This window comes from Passer domesticus, chromosome 2 (assembly GCF_036417665.1).
Source record: "Passer domesticus isolate bPasDom1 chromosome 2, bPasDom1.hap1, whole genome shotgun sequence".
Classification (NCBI taxonomy): domain Eukaryota; kingdom Metazoa; phylum Chordata; class Aves; order Passeriformes; family Passeridae; genus Passer; species Passer domesticus.
In genome coordinates this window covers 23,735,068-23,751,903 of record NC_087475.1, presented here as the reverse complement: position 1 = coordinate 23,751,903, position 16,836 = coordinate 23,735,068, and the positions used below count along the sequence as shown (strand labels likewise).

The window sequence follows — 16,836 nt, the reverse complement described above, 5'->3', positions numbered from 1 at the left end:
GCTATTTTGATTTCCCATTAAATGATTTTCATTTATGCAGACAGTTTTACTTTCATTTTAACAAATTTGCTAATTAATAGACATGACTCAACAGTGCTTCAGCATCCTGTCAATGTTAAAGAGATTTAGTATGTTCCTGGCAAAGACACACGATGTACCTTGAAGTACATCGGACTTCATCAATTCAACTTTTTTACCTCATTGGCTTCTTAAAAAGGGAAAAAGACAAGGGGAAATTCTTTTCTATGATTTCTTAAGTAAATTCTCTGTAGGCAATGTAGGATAAAATTAAAATGCTGAATTATAAAACTTCTAAAATTTATGGGTTTTTTTAATATGTACATTAAAAATCTTTGCAGGGGAACAGAAGAAACACTCACTTTTGGCTTATGATCATATATGATTCTGCATATGTACTTCAAACTAACTAAAATTTGTAACTACCCAATGCTTAGTAGAAGCTCCTTCAAATTTAAAACTTTAGCTTTCTGGTGATGATTTATGTGTTTTTTCCCATATTAGTCCACAATTATTTTGTGTTAGTTTAATATTCTGTGTTTCTTAGAAATATATTAATGTACCTTTTTCTTTTAGTTTAAATACTTCTTTTTGTGGTATCTTATAGATGCTTAAATACTTACTAAGGTATTTAGAATATTGTGTTTCCTTTGGTCTGATCTTACTCAACATGAAAGATTGTTCTACTCCAACCTACATTCAGTTTTCTCTGACCCACCACTTAATTTTCTGTAACAGTGCTATGTGGAGATAATTCCTTTCACAAACAAACAACAAAATTACCTTTATATTAGATCATAATTTCTCTAATTCTTTTAAATCTGTGGGCATAAAGCAGCTTAATACTATGAATGTTATTTACTTGGAGCCCAAATGGTCATCTGTTTTCAACTTCCTGTTTCTAAATGCAATATTCTTATTCCTTTATGAAACATTTTGGTGGTTTTTTGTTTTGTTTGTTTGGTTTTTTTTTTTAATTTTTTTTATTTTGGTGACTTTTACAGCATATCAAACAACACTAAATAGGCCAGCCCATAATAAATTTTGGGATTCAAAAAAACAGGGTCATTTTTTTTTCCATCAAATGCCATCAAATATAGCTCTCCCAGTGTGTAAGAAATGAGATGACTAAAATATTTTTTACTGTTGAAGAGGTGGCAATATAAGAAAAGGTAACAACGGTGTTTCAGAAAAGCTATGAAACATTCTATAGCTGAAAAACACTGACTTAAGTATTACCTAAATTTCACATGCTGCTTGCACAGTTTATATGCTGCCACTGTACTCCGCAATTGAGAACTTACAGGATTTTATACTAAATTTGATTTTTTAAAATCTACTTGCTTTTACCCAACTGCCAGAACACCTTCTTTTTATATGCTCTGAATCTATATATATCCAATAAAAGAACCTTTTATATATAAATCCTCCTTCCAATAGAAGATTTTTGTAACTCTGCACTTTCCTGAATACAAAATGATCACTTTATGGGTTTAAATTCCATCGAAAGTCATAGCCTGTTTAAAACAAAGCCAGTGCTTGTGACAGCAAATACATATGACAGGATGTCCCTCTATAGGTACTCCATGGCAATTGACTTGTAGTCCCTTTTCTCATAAAAGTTGAAGAATGACTGCTACAGGTTACCAATTTAACATCCTTTTCCTTTGTGAATGACTAATGGTAATGTATTCAATGCTTCTGAGTAAGAAACTCAGTACAAATTTTAGCCAGAAATTTCTCTATTCATGATTAAGACAACATAATGTTGTGGTTTGGCCCGGAAATGTGTTTTTAGAAAGGTCTAAGTCGGGCCAATCAATGGCCAAATTCAAAATTGGCATGTGAAGTAGCCACTGAGGATCTGGATACGCCTCTGAGAACACACGGGGGTTAAAAGCAGGAGATTCCCAGAGAACTTTCTCTTTGGGAATCCGGCGTTGGTGAGTGAGGTCTGGCCTCTCCCCTGCCCAGCTGCGCCTGGGTGGGGGAGGGGGAGGCCATGACAGGGAGGAGGCCGGGAGCCCCAAAAGGTGCAGAGGTGGAGGAGAACATGCAGGGGTTGATGAGAATTGAGATGTCTGGGCAGCCCCCCCGGAGAGAGGGACAGAGATTGTGCTGGCAACTCAGCCGGCCAGAAGCAGGGGATGTGTCGAGAGAAGGTGCCCGGCAGATGTGGGGGTCCTTGGGCAGGCAGAAGTGAAGATTTTAACTCCTTTGTAGACTAATAGAAACCTTACAAATACTGAATCCTCCTGAATCAGAATGAGGTGAGAGAGAGATGGGAGATGAAATGGGCAAGCGTGAGGAAAGCTGGAAAAGGAGAGAAGAATCCTGGGTGGAAGAGATGATGGAGTGGCCTTGGGCTGGACTCTTTCTTGTATAGTCATGGACAGACCCGTGTTTTTTCCCTGTGACCCAGAGACTGTATTTAGAGGGAGGCAACACCCGGGAGTCAAGAGTGAAGCAGCGGCGTGAACAGAGACGGCTGAAGGAGGTGTGAGATGCCTTCTGTCTCCACGGAGAGGAAGATCTCTGTTCATGAGGCCCCTCGGCCCCAGAGGGTGAAATTTGGGGGGGACTGGTGTCCCAAAAGTTGAGAGACTGCTGCTTCTGGAAGTGGGTGGAGCATCTTTAAACAGAGAGCCCTAAAAGCAGTCCTGGCCCGTGTCCAGTGGTGAGAGCACTGGACATGGCGGGGGGAGAAGTCACGAGGGCCGATGTTCTCTGGGTGGGGCCATGGGTGACACGGAAGCACAGGAGGTTTTAATTGTGCTTCCAGGGGAGGCCTATGAGGCAAGGGGGGACTCCTCTCTCCCTGATGGATTTGAGGGTTGATAATTTGAGGGGTGGTGAATCTGTAGAGAAAAGGGAGGGGGAGGAGGAAAGTATCTGAAAGGTTTTCATTCTTAGCTTGGTATGTGTTCCTTTTTAGATTTGTAATAAATAAAGTGTTGTGTTTTTCCCTCCATCCCTGAATGGGAGCCTGCTTTGTTCTGTTCCCGGGTCACATCTCACAGCAACCATTTTAGAAATATACCCTTCATGGGGGCCATGGCATTGTGCCAGGGTCAAACCATGACACATGCTTAGTCATTATTCTTTTCTTTTCCAAGAAAAATCTGTGTTTTTATCAGTAAATTTCATCCTTTCAAAAAAAAAAAAATCTTTTAATAAGTGAAATTAGATTAACTTGAGAAAATCCTTTAAACCCCCTTTCCAAAATATTTTTGTTTCATAAAATATTTGACCAAATAAAAAACAAACCTGCGAAAGTCACTTAACAAGATTTACTTTCTTCCCAAAATTTAAGATTAAAAGGGTCTGCTTGAATGAAGGTAAATATAAATATTCATATAAAGAAAAGGATTAATGATTTTTAAAAATATAAATAACATTTTTAAAAGTGTTAGGTTTTCAAGTTCTCTTGTATTGGAGTAAAAAGATTTTGTCCATCCTCGAACTATATGTGACAATTGCCCTGACTTTTCTTCAGTTTAATAGTATTTCTCTCATTGAAATTATTATCATAGGCTCGCATTCTATATTCTCTACTCTTATTTTTAATATTTTTCTTTTTTATTTATTCATTCTATGTATTATAGTCAGGTTATTAAAATGTTTAGATTATTTTTATCTGACATTCCAGTTAAGGAATTTTCTCCATGGTAAAATACAAATTTGATATTAATATGAACTTTTCTTGTTTATTTTTTTACTGTTTGCTTATGCCTTTTAAAAATACTTATATCTTTCTGACAACACATACTATACATGTAGTACATAGTATACATATCAGAATACCTGAGAGAGAAACATATAACTGAATTTTGTGTGCTTGCTTTCTACGGTTGGGCCAACATCCTTATAAAATAATCAAAGATGGTTCAGCTTGAAAAGGAGAATGGGGTTCAGTATGAACTGAAATGATATCAAAAATCCAAGTATCACTTTACCAGATTTAAGGCAGTGAATCTTTTTCTGTGATATCTGCCCTTAGCTTTAATACATATAGAGTTTATGCATTTATATTCTTTGATCTAACCTAGTAGAAACTTGGTGACACTGAAAAACATTGCTTTTCAGGAAAACTTTCCAAAGATACAAGAAAAGTCAAAAGATGGTAATTACACACTTCAGAACCCATGTTCCCTCATTTATTTCTATGGTTAAGGATTCTGATCCTTATTAAATCTCCATCAGAACAACTGCAATTTGCTGTAAAATCTTTTTTATCTATCATCTATCTATCTATCTATCTATCTATCTATCTATCTATCTATTCTTTTTTTTTTTCCATTCAATATTGCTAGAGAGCCTATTGTGACTTAATTGCTCTGCACTTTTCATAGTCACTTTTCCAAAGAGTTAATGTGCTTGAGTATAAATAAAACTCTTTATAGTTGTTGATCTGCCCTTATGGTAAAAGTGGTGTAAATGAAATTGTCTGAATACAAGCCTCCATTGATGGCTGGAGGACAGTCTTAGGAGTGCATAAATGAATTTGTTTTCCTCTTGGAAAAAGGAGGGGAAACTCTTTGGTCACAGCAGAAAGTGATGCCTTATTCAAGGTGCAACTATACATATAGCATAAAGTGATCTATAGGTACCTTCCTAGGCCTGATATGGCATCATGAGAAGTCAGTAAAAGAAATTCCAGTGACTATGAATGACACAAGCCTGCAGTATGTTACTTGGGAGTGAGTTTCCCATTTAGGCAAGTATTCAAAGTATCTGTTTTTCCACAGTTCTGATTCTCTCAAGAGACGACTACACCTCATGCCTTTTCCAATGTTTCTGTCAGACTGTCAGATTACATTACCAAATGAAAAATTGACTCCTCTGGTGTAAAACCAGTAAGTGACAGCATAATTCCAGTTTTGTGCTGTAAGGTGAGAACTCTACAGAGCAGGTCAGAAACATAATTACACAAGAGAATTCACCGAAGGGCTTTCAAATTAAGCTTTTCAAATGCTATAACCAGATGTAAATTTATAAGAACAGGTTTAATATAGATGAAAATATTTTTACTTTTGCTCAGCTCTTTTAACTCAAGAACAGAAGCTGTTGTATTGTTTGTTTTTTAACTTGGCATAGTTCTGAAATTACAGATGCGTACTGTTGCGCTGAATTGCACCAATAGCTGTGTTTATGCTCAGTGTTTTATTCAGAGACACTCAAGGACAATGCAGAAGATCGTTTCATATGTTTAACAATGACAAAAATGTGTGCTTGGGCACATCAGGAACAGCAGAATGGGAAAGAGGCAGCTTCCATCTCTGTGATTCAGGTGAATATCTTCATTAGAGTTGGTAATGTTATAATGTCAGATACAAACATTCCTGTGAGAGGTTGTATGACTTTTGAGAATTCAGTTTTGTTTGCTTAGCTGTACAGCTGGCTCACTCTTAAATTTGTGCCTTCATCCTATGGAAATTCCCAATTCATTGGTTCAACAGAGTGAATTTTCTGTGCTGGGGTCGGTTGCTCAATGAATTCTCTTTCCTGAAAAAAGAAGAAAGTATGTTGGTGACATGATTCCAACCTAATACGTTCTCTCAGTTAAATGTTTGGTGTTCTGCCATTTGAGCCAGCAATGTCCTCTGAGTGAGTTTGATTGTCCTTTCAGATACCTCTGGGTATGTCAGGTGCCTTTTAATAATGGATAAAAACATGGAACTACTTTCTGCAATGGGACAAGACAAATATAGTAACATGACAAGCCATGACAATGTAGAACACATCATCTGTTCCTTATGCTCAAGTAAAAATCTGTATCTCTACAGAAGGGCAAGTTAAATACTTGGCAATAGCTGCTAATGTGCAAGACAGTTGGCAAACATTCTGTGATATAAAACACATTAGTGGTGGAAGAAGAATGACCTATCATTTATTTATGGTAGACTAGAATGTGTAGGGACATAGCTGGTAGTTTGACAGCATACAGCCATGACCATTTGTGTTGTTATTATTAAAGCTTGTTTGTGTATCAATGGAGACTTTATTAATTCTTCCATTACATAGAGAGATATTATATGAGACAATATATATATAAAAGATATTATATAGAGATATTTAAAATGTAAGAATGCAGGCAATGATTCTCAGGATTTAGACAGACTAAATTAGGAACATGGTTTTTGTTCCTTTCTCTGGTGATATATTTGTTATTCTTTAGGGTTAAGAATGGATTCTTCATTTCAATAGTTATATTTAGTGTTCTTTGTATGTCTGATCACCAAAGGCATATTTAGTTTTAACTCTTCATTTACTTTATATTTAAGGGTCCTAAGCCATTCATGACTCAGAAGAAAACTAAAATTTCTGATGTATTTTGGTGCATCATATTTGCATTAGTGTCAAATAAATAGAATTAGTTTGTATAGAAATAGCTTATTTTAACACACTGGAAAGAGATTTATTTGGCTTTTCCTCTTCTTCTCTGAAAAAAAAAAAACCAAACAACTCACCAAAACCCCAACAACTTACAAACAAAGAAATCAGTTATTGAATGTCAGAAAAAAAGACAAGGAAATAGTAACATAACCCTAAAGAATATTTCTGGTCTACTTTTTGTTTTATCTTAAATACAGGGTTCAGTTCTAGAAAACAAGGTATGCATAGTAAAATTTATACTGGAGATACTTCAGAAGGATTTGAAAAGAAGTCTTGAGAATGTACTCTGTTTTGATATGATGCTCTATCCTTCTTTCACCTATCATGCTATCTAACTGCATTCAGTTCCATCAGTCTCCATGTCTGCTACAATAATACATTTTAGAGGGAAACCAAGCTGCCCACTCTAATTTTAATCTATTTTTAATAGACTAAAGAAGAGGAATAAAAATTACAATGGAAAGTATTTTGAAACTGTGTTTTAGAGTACAGGTTTTCTATGTCAAGAAGTACTCTTCCATTTCACCTAATTAATTCAATTTTGCTTTTTAAGGAATATATCTATGCTCCTGCTTTTATGCTTTTTAAATCTCTTGAAGTACCTACAACAAAAATTTTGCAGATGATCTTATGGGCTGTGCTCTAGCTCAGATCCTCAGATTAAATGCTAGCAGCTTCACTTGAGCAAAATATTTTCTGATTTATTTCCAGTTCTGTGATTAATATCTATTTTTCATTTGCTGTATTAAGTGTGATCAGATTTTAACTCAAAGCTTATCATTTTTTTCTAGGTGGCTTTCGGAAAGGCTTATTGATGAATTTATCTTGTAAGCTGATAAAATGTTTGCCTCCTTTTTTCAAGTGTAATTGCCCAGATGTTCCAATCTGGCTGTTCTTCAAAACATTAAGAGTGACCTCTAGTTCAAGGAGGAAACGCAGGTTATAAGCAGGAAGATAAAGTTTTAATTAGTGTATCTATAACTCCAGCCACAAGACCAATAATTAAATCAGCCTGGTCCTATTACTATTTCAATCAGATTCAGCTGTTATAGTTTGCTGTGTAATACTGCAACCATCTTCTTTTGAGCACCTAAATAGCATCTTATAAGCACAGTCCTGTGTTTATTGTACTGTGAGAAAGCACTGTTGTTGTTAAACAGAACAAATGTTATAGAAATGTTGTTAAATCCTTGGTGTGATACAGTAGGATGAAAAGGGCTGTGTTTGACAATCTCTGAGTTTTTTAGAGGTTACATCACTATTTGCCAAGGTGAAGTTTAGGTGGAAAATAACAACACCAGTATCATACAGTCCAACCACATGTAAACAGGGAATACTCATCAGGATGAGATTTTTTACAGTAGCACATTGATTTTTGTCCAAAGGTTTCTGTTATAACTCAAATACACACGCATGCACCTGTACACAAACACATCTGATGTACCCTGCCCCAGCAAAAATCACTTCCCTGTAGTTGAGACTGTATTCTCAGTAATGGTTTATGGTAATATTTTATTCCTAAGCTTCTGCTGCTGTTGCATGCTGTTATGTCCATGAAGCATATATATTTTTCTCTTATTCCATATAAAAATCACCATCTCAACATTATTGCAGGGCCTTTTGAGGACTATTTGATTTTCAAGTGTGTTGAAATATTTTTGAGAGCAAAAATTAAAAAATAAAGGCAAAACAATAAACCTCCAAAAGAGTAAATGTAAAGTCAGGTATAAACATTTTGGCATAATGCTTCATTTTTCACCAGTACCTTAAAGACTTTTCTTGTGCTGAACTCAATATTTCTGTTGAATAAGAAACACACTTCCTCTTATTGATCAAAACTAATGTTTTGAAGTAGTAGCAATTAATATAGGATCAGCCAGTTTTCTTAACAATGACATGTTTTGCTTGATGATGTTGCAGATATATTCTTTTAGCATACTACTTTTCAAAATAAATAATTTAAATATGAGTGTTAGTATGAGGTCAAATCTGTTGACAATAAAGGAAACACAAAAATTGGGCTATCTAGAAATATGATTTTATCACATAAAAGCTTTGTTCCTCAACTTGCAGGCAAAGTCCCATGCTGTTTCAAGGACATTTTTTGGACTAAGATCTCTGAATAATTTGGGGGAAAATTCCCAGATGTCTTAGTATCAAAAGACTAAATTTTGTATGATACTTATGATTATTTTTTGTTTATACTTTGTCTAAGCAAATTAAAACATTTTCCAGTGGTGACATTTACAAAAGAAAAACATTTCTTCCAGGACAATTTTTAGTGTAATAATAAAAAACTTTATAGTGAAGGAAATTTAAAAACAAGACTTATTAAAAACGTTTTTAATTTAAAAAAACTCCATGAAAAATTCAGAGGAAGGAATTAATGGTTTCAAATTTGACAAGGTAACTTTTTAAGGAAAATTTAGACTTTCCATCTTTAAATTTATGGTAGAAGGGTATTTGTGAAACAACTGACAGATACCTCTCTAATTGATACCATAAGAGAAGAAACCTATAGTTTCTGCTTTCAAATTATAAATCTTAATTGCTAGGTTGGGCCTTAATAATGTTTAATTCAATGTTTAAGTCTTTGTGGTGCACAAAAGCAGCTTCACTACTAAAATACAAATTCGCCACATATCCACAATGCTTTTAAAATAATGTAAGTGAGAATAAAGCGACCCTGTAGAAAAGAAAGCCTTGATAATGCTGAAGGCAATAGGCATTATTGAGATGAGACCAATCCCGTTATTCTTCATTTGGCTAACATTAATTTTACAAATTACACTTTTTTCTCTTTGTGGAACTTCTGCCATGATGAGACTCAGAGCTTTGCAACTATTCAAGAGGTAGGACAAACTGCTATCCTGTGCAAGCACTCAAGGGATGTGAACCAGTTTCTGAGGCATAGATAATGATGTCTGGTTTTGGTTTTACTATCACTGCAGAATTATATTGCCTAAAGTTGTCCAAACTTCTTATTTTCACATAGGCACCCCATATTTATCAAACATATGAACTCAGAAGTCTGGGTCACCTTTAGGCCGATATCACTATTGTGGGTATCAGGACCCAGTAAATTATTGCCACAACTTTTTATTTGTCTCTGTGCCAAAGAATTGAAGAACCGGGCTGCTGAGTGCAACTGCAGGAGGAAAGTGCCAGGGACTAACACAGACCAGACCAGAAACTGTTGGTTGCCCAGGGAAGCTAAGAGCACATCACTGCTACCACACTTCTAGTGCCTGTTTTCCAAACTGTCCCAGAAGAACTTTTCCCTATATTTTTCCAAGCTGTGTGGTAATGCCTGCCAAGATGTAGCTGTCCTTAAATTAGTGGTATAAAAAATAGAAATGTTTTTAGTATTCTCTTGGATTTTGAGACTACAGGACAAAGCTTGGTTATAATTTCAGGCATTTTCTTGCACTTATGAAAGCAAAAGAATAACTCATGTGCTCGATCTACATATTTTTGTGTATACATACCTTTGGTTAAAGTAATTACTTTTTAATTAATTTTAAATAATTATTAATTTTTATTAGTTTATTTAAACATTAGGACTACAAGATTCAAAAGGAAATCATATGCTTTACCATTTTAAAGTATCATAAGGAAACAGTTCACAAATAAGACTTTCATGCAGCATACTTTGGACATAAGTTTGCAGGGATTTTTCTCTAGTTATTTGCTGGAGGTCTTTTAAGAGTCATCCTAATACCTAGATATAACACTGATCTAATAGAGATGTCCTGAGAGCTAATTGACTCTTTATAGGTAAACTGTACCTATTAATTATATTAAAAGTATTTTCTAACTTTACTTTTAATAGAAAGTAGCTGGGACAAAGAGAAGGAAAGTTTTTGAGAGCCACCAGTCTTCTTTCTGCCAAAGTATCTCATGTTCTGTGGAATCTCTTTCTAAAACAGACCATTGAGAAATTACATGGTCTGTTTGCACTTTCAATAGCTTCTAAAGGCTAAAATCCTCTCAGGATGACAGCCATGTACAAAGATGAGCAGTACGTGTGGGCATTAAGAGCTGATCAAAAAAGATAAAGTCATACACCTAGGTAGCAATTAATACCACTCCAAGATAAGGGAGATTTTCTTGCAATATTTTCACTTATAGTATGCACATTGGTTTCCATTCAGTCAAACATATGCTAGACCAAGTCATTACTTTGAATAGACAAAAACCATTTAAAAATAATAATCTGCTGCAGATTAGGAAGCAGCTATGTTCATTAAGTGTCCTTCAGACTTGTTCTCCTTTAACAATGCTATGACAATCTCTTTTTTCCCTCCTTTCTGCTGCACATATTCTACACAGTGCTAGATGTTGCACAGAAGCACCTATATCAGGAGAGATGGTAACCTGGGTTCTTTAATGCAAATAATGAAAAATAAGTACATCCTTCCTTTGGCTGTAAAGGGAACCCAAGGCTGCTTTTCTTTCAAATTAAATAACTCCTTCAATAGCAGTTTCCATCAGATTTCTCCTGTAAAAGCACAGAACTTCTCCCAGCAGAAACGCTTATCTCCAGGATCATTAATAATTGCTTCCTACAGATTGGAAGGAGTTATTACAGGAAAAGGAAATTTACTCATATTCAGATGGCTACTGCAGAAGGAATATCAGATCCAAGTGTTATGTTATTGCGCCTGTGAGAGTATTGCACCTGTTATGGTCTTTACTTAATCACCTTTCTCTTTGCCTTCTGCTCATCATATTTCCCAAGGTTGTTAACTTCTTTCTTGATTTCATTGCTAAATCTCATCCAGTTTGTGGAAAAAAAAAAAAAAAACAAACAAAAAAGAAGGTGTACTCCCAATATTTAAAAACCTTTAAGCCATTTCTTACAACATTTCAGAAGGAAAAACTGGCACTCACTATCTCAAGGAAGCTTTCACCCTGCCAAAGCTTATACATCTGTTTAATGTTTTGCTAACAATGGTGATATTGAAAAGAATGCAACTGTTGCCTTTAAGTTAGAAATATGCATAGGTTTTAGCAGGCTCAAGACATAATTAAATATGTATTATTTCTCTTTTTTCATTTAGTCTTTAAAAGAAAGCTGAAGATTTTGGAAACTGAATTTCTACTGTCATGATGCAATTTTAATAAACCCAGTGATGCATATTGATAATGTTAATGGTGAATTTTATTAGATTGCTATCTTTTTGCAATTACTTTAGTTTTTTTTAATTATTTGTTTCTTTAAGCATGAGAAAATATATTTTAAAATGTCTCAACTAATAAAGTAATTAGATAAATTTTAAATATTAGTAGTATGAAGGTATGCAAGGATTGTTGCAGTACTAGTGGAAGAATATATCACTATTTACCCCTTTTAATTTCGAAAAGAAATCCTAGAAAATTTTGAGGGAACACTGATGATTTTAATTAGTGAAATCTGTTACTAGATTTACTACTAAAATTAACTACTTTTTTTGCAGAGATATTGCCATAGAAAATTCACAATGTTATAAAAATTAAGTCACTAGAAAGTAATCAAGGAAAGAATGGTCACTTATTTTTGATAGTCTCTCTCATATGGAAGATAATTTATACATTTTAGGATGATTTCTCTTTAACTTCAGGGAAAGTCATCCTGAGATTATTTGCCTTCATCTTTTCCTCATATCATAAGCAATTAGTTCTGATAAGATAAACATTACATAATAGAAAAATAAGTCAGTTGCATAATAATTGTTAGAATATTGTGAAGAAAAAATATCTTTGCATTCTCTTTTGAGAACAAAAAAAATAAGGACATAATTTCTAGAATTTAACATTTGTTATTATTGTGAGTTTAATTCAATTATCATTACTAAAATTTTATTACTTTAACAATACTTTAAAATTTTTCATATTTTTATACTTGTTGACAGATTAGTACTGCTATAATATATATGTGGCACATATATATATTAATTTTATTATTCATTCCTTGATGATGACAAAAATCTAAACAAATAATCAGGAGCTTGTCAGGAGACTTACAAGCTCATTAAAAAGAGTTGGGTTTTTTTACAGAGAATTAGGTTATATAATATCATATCTATCTGGTTCTCATAAATATTGTTCTAGGAGAAACTCAACAAAAACATATAGAAATGTGAAAGACATTATTCACGTTATTCAGTTTCAATTTGCACTTGCTGTGGAATCATATTGGATGTTTATCCACTGTTCACAGAAACAGAAAGAAAATGTGTATGAAGAAAAAAGCACCAAAGTCAGAAATGTGTTATTTATAATATACAGTGGAATTTTATTAAATTTCTTGAGGAAATAAATGCTATTCCATGTGTCACAAAGAAGATTAAAGAACCAGACTGCAAAAGTTTTCCATGATTTCTGGGGTCTCAAGATGCCTCTTAACTAAATGCTGCAGAAGAGCAGTCTGCTCAGAATGACTCATGCTGTCTATATGAAATTGTATAAAGTGAAGCCCAATCATGAAAATGTTCCTTGGCTTGCAGAGAAAAAAAAAAAGAAAGGAAAAAAGTGCAAGATTTTGTTTTCTGCATTTTCCTTGCCTCTGAAGAAAGCGAATGATAATTAAAATATGTTTTTAATATAACTACAATAGCATAGACACTGCATGGCAATGAAAAAACAACACTGATAATATATTTTTTCTAACTAATAATGTAAGGAAAATTATACTAATTCAGATAAATTATTATTTCAACTCAGTGTTTAAATATAAACACAAAAGGTAGTATCCAATCTGCATATAAATAAATATTTGGTTGTTGGGAAAATAATCCATATTTTTGTAGGTTAAATAGCTGCTTGAATTTATATGAAAACAGAAAATATTCATAAATAAATGAAGACATTTTAAGGATAAACCTCTCCAAGTAATATTCCAAAAAGTTTTGACACTTCATTATCTTGTAAAATTGAAGTAAATGTTTACATTGAAACTCGCAGTAACAACATTCTCTTTTTTATTCCTCATTAAAAATTATTCTGGGATACTCATTAAGGCAACAGGACTGCATACCAACTGGATACCCACCAGATACCAACTTCCAAAAGAAGCTGGAAATATTAACGTGTCATTTTTGTCACTGTTTCAAACCATAAGAGCACAATTATAGTTAAGTGTAGGAGCAAAAAATAGTATCTATAGAAGATGGATGCTTTTTGTTTCCTTTGTTTCAGAATTTTGTTTTCCTCTGTAACTTGAAATCAAATAACCTAAATCCTGGTATCAGTTCTGTTCTTTTCCCAGACTCATCACTAGTAAATTTAACTGAAATTGTTAAGTACCAAATTAACTACTTCAAATTCCTTCAGTTTTAAACTTTTCTCAAATTCTTATCTTTATTTAATGAGATATTATTATCAAAAAAAGAAGACCTCTTTAAGATGAAAGAAAGAAGACCTCAACAGAAGTCCTCTTCTGCTGAGGACAGTCACCAGTGGATTGTGTTGTCCCAAGAGGCATCCGTCTTTCAGAGGATTTTATTCCTCAAGTGGACCAAGACCTGAACATCTTCGTCTGACCCCAGAGGTGGCTCTTCTGTTGGCAGAGGAGTAGCCTAGAGATCTCCCAGGGTCCATTCCATGATCTGCAAAATACTTGTAGGTCCACAACTTCTCTATATCATGTCGGGACAGAGAATTAAGAGTAACTCATACAGAATTTGAGTAATTTATCCTCACTGGCAAAGATCTTTTGGATTTAGTGAAGCATCCTTTCAAATCACACTGGGTGAATAAATAAGAATGGCAATGCTTTGGATATATGATTGGTTTTCAATTGCTGTGGCAGCTGGAATTGATCGCTTAAGCTCTCACTAGAATAAATCCCCAAGTTTGAAACTATCAGTAGTATCTCAGCATCCCCTTGTACATCATATACTCTAGAATTCAGATATTACATTTTTTGACACTATTCACACTCTTTACCTATAGATATTTTTGATAGAGCATTTCACAAAAAAAGCTATATTTGCTATCATATTAAAGCTGTAAGATAACATGCATAATATTTAAAAATTATTTGTTTCTCACTGATAAGCATTTATTTGAAGTTTTCCATCCTGTTCTTTTTTTCTGTTCTTTTTCCAGTCCCTCTTTCCATGTTGTAATTAAAAATCTGTACTTAGCCTGCTTATAATTAATTTATTTAATAGATTTATGATTTTTTTAAATTAATGCAGGTCAGTCATGAGCTGAAGAGACAGAAGGAGTTGATATGAAACTCCTTCTGTGTTCTATTTGTTTGAAGAAGTGTTTGTAGTTCTGGGCAAAGGAGTTGTACCAGAGAGGTCCTGGAGGCTGAGAATTACTTTCTGAATGGCTGTAAATGACCATGTGGGCATTAATGTGGTGTGAAACTGGGACATTTTGCATTTCTGCATGATTAAAGGGATATTTTTATTTTTACATACCTAACTGATAGAGAACAGTGGTCAATTGACATCACAGAGGGAGGCGTTCCTGGATGAAATGCATCTCACCTGGCTCTAGCTGCCTGAAAAATGGGCATTGTAGCAGGCCCAGGGCCTGCAAGGCCTCCTTGGAGGTCAGAAGCCTGAGCTAGGAAATGCCAAGTCAGCATGACTGGACCTTAGCAGCCCCTCTCTTCCACCTTTCGGACCCTGCTTATCTCTCTGTATGCCTATAGGTCACTTTCCCCTGACCCTTACTATTGGACAATTTCCAAAACCCCTGTAAGGTATAAAAACCTCTGATTCTGCCTGGTTCGGCAGAAGAGCTGTCCCTGGAACCTTCATGGGGGGCAGCAATAAAGAATTCCTGTGGAACCTTAAACAGTGCTTCTCCTCTCTCTCCCACCATCGGCTGCTGCAACACCAGCAAGCTAAAGAGCTGAAATCACAAAGAATCACTAAGAGCTGAAATCACTATAGCTTGCTTAGGCTGCCTGCAGCTGGGAACTGCTTGGGAGTTTGGCTGCTGTGCTGAGCCTCCACTGAGCTGTCCTGGCCACGGCACCCCACTGGGCATCGCCCGGTTCGGAACTGCCGTGATAGGGCATCCAGTCAAACTATTTTTCTAGGCCTCTTTTCCCTCCCCTTTTAATAAACAGAGAAATAAATTCTGCCACAGAAAATTCATGCCCTTATCTCAGACAACCAAGATGAGATTGATTACCTTTTGGGAGTTGCCTCTTTTTCTTGAGTAACTATATAGGGAGGCTACATTTTGAATTCTGACCAGCTATTTAACATTTGGATGGCTAGCTGAGCCAAAATAAACTCTTTACATACATTTCTAGATCAGATTTCTGTTTGTAAACAGGAAAATTAAAGACCTGGAAAAGCCATTCCATAACATGGAAGCAAACACCCCCAACGTATGTTAAAAAGAAAACTGTGTGGGATGCATTTCCAGCCTTTCATCTGATGCTGTGTCAGTGATCTGCTGGGTTCAAAGAGTCAGCAATTCTCAAGCCTGCTAGGTGAGGAGCAGAAGGGCAGGATGGTCATCTAAGAAAATTTTAAGTGCTTGAACAGTGAATTCAGAGTGTACAAACATATTGATCAGTACCACAGGAACTGAGAGCTGTGTTGTTGCAGGTCAGCTACATCAGAATTAGTGAAAGGAATACTACCATGAAATAGAGTAGTATTATGCTAGTCAATATTTTGCAGAGAGCTGAACAGAATTTGGATCTTCCTTGCTAATTTGTATGTCTCTATATTTGGAAACATTATAGGCCAGGAAAAAGAGGGTTCAGACCTCTGATGCTCTCCTATTTTACAAGAGTTAGTTTCAGAGAACAAATCTGCAATTTTCTAATATGAATTTTGAATGGTTCTTCATAACATTGAAATACTCTAATACTCCAGTGTAAATACTCCAGTGAAATACTCCAGTGTATTTATAGTTTTAGTGATTATGATGACTGCCACTTTTCTACCAATACATGCGTACTTTTTCCTTGGAATGTCTATTTAGAACATCAGTTTAATGCTTTACAGTAAAATATCTCATATTTGAATAAAACATGCAGCATAGATTTCCTGGAACTGAGTATATTTTAAGCACTGCTAATAACTCTCAATGAATTTACCAGAGTAGAAATCTGCTTCACCAAAGCTCAAACACTAGAAGGCTCTTACATTTTCCAAGTAGCATAATTCATGTCAGTATGTATTTGAATTTGTCAATTTATGACAGATAAAATTTAGCCAAGACTGTTTTTGTCTCCAAAAAATCAGGTAGGTTCAAAACAATATCTCTCTCTAGTTGAACCAATGGGAAACTATAGAAAATCCATTTTATTAAATAAAACCTAAAAAGTTCAAAAGTTTCAGTGAGAATGCAAATCTTTGAACTTTACCAGAGAGAAAAAAAAAAGGGTGCACAACTTTTTAAATTTGTTGTAACTTCCAAAGATAGTTTCTATTTAAATCATACTTTTAAGCTTATGTT

At 34.7% G+C, this 16,836-nt stretch overlaps 1 long non-coding RNA gene across 1 annotated transcript; it reads right to left on the bottom strand.

The window, feature by feature from the left end:
• Positions 1-5,005: 5,005 nt before the first annotated feature.
• LOC135295254 (uncharacterized) lies at positions 5,006-15,375 on the bottom strand. The gene is made up of 2 exons (XR_010357291.1): positions 14,829-15,375; positions 5,006-5,523 (listed from the first exon to the last, which is right to left on the bottom strand). It is a non-coding gene; the product is annotated as an uncharacterized LOC135295254 (long non-coding RNA).
• Positions 15,376-16,836: the final 1,461 nt, after the last annotated feature.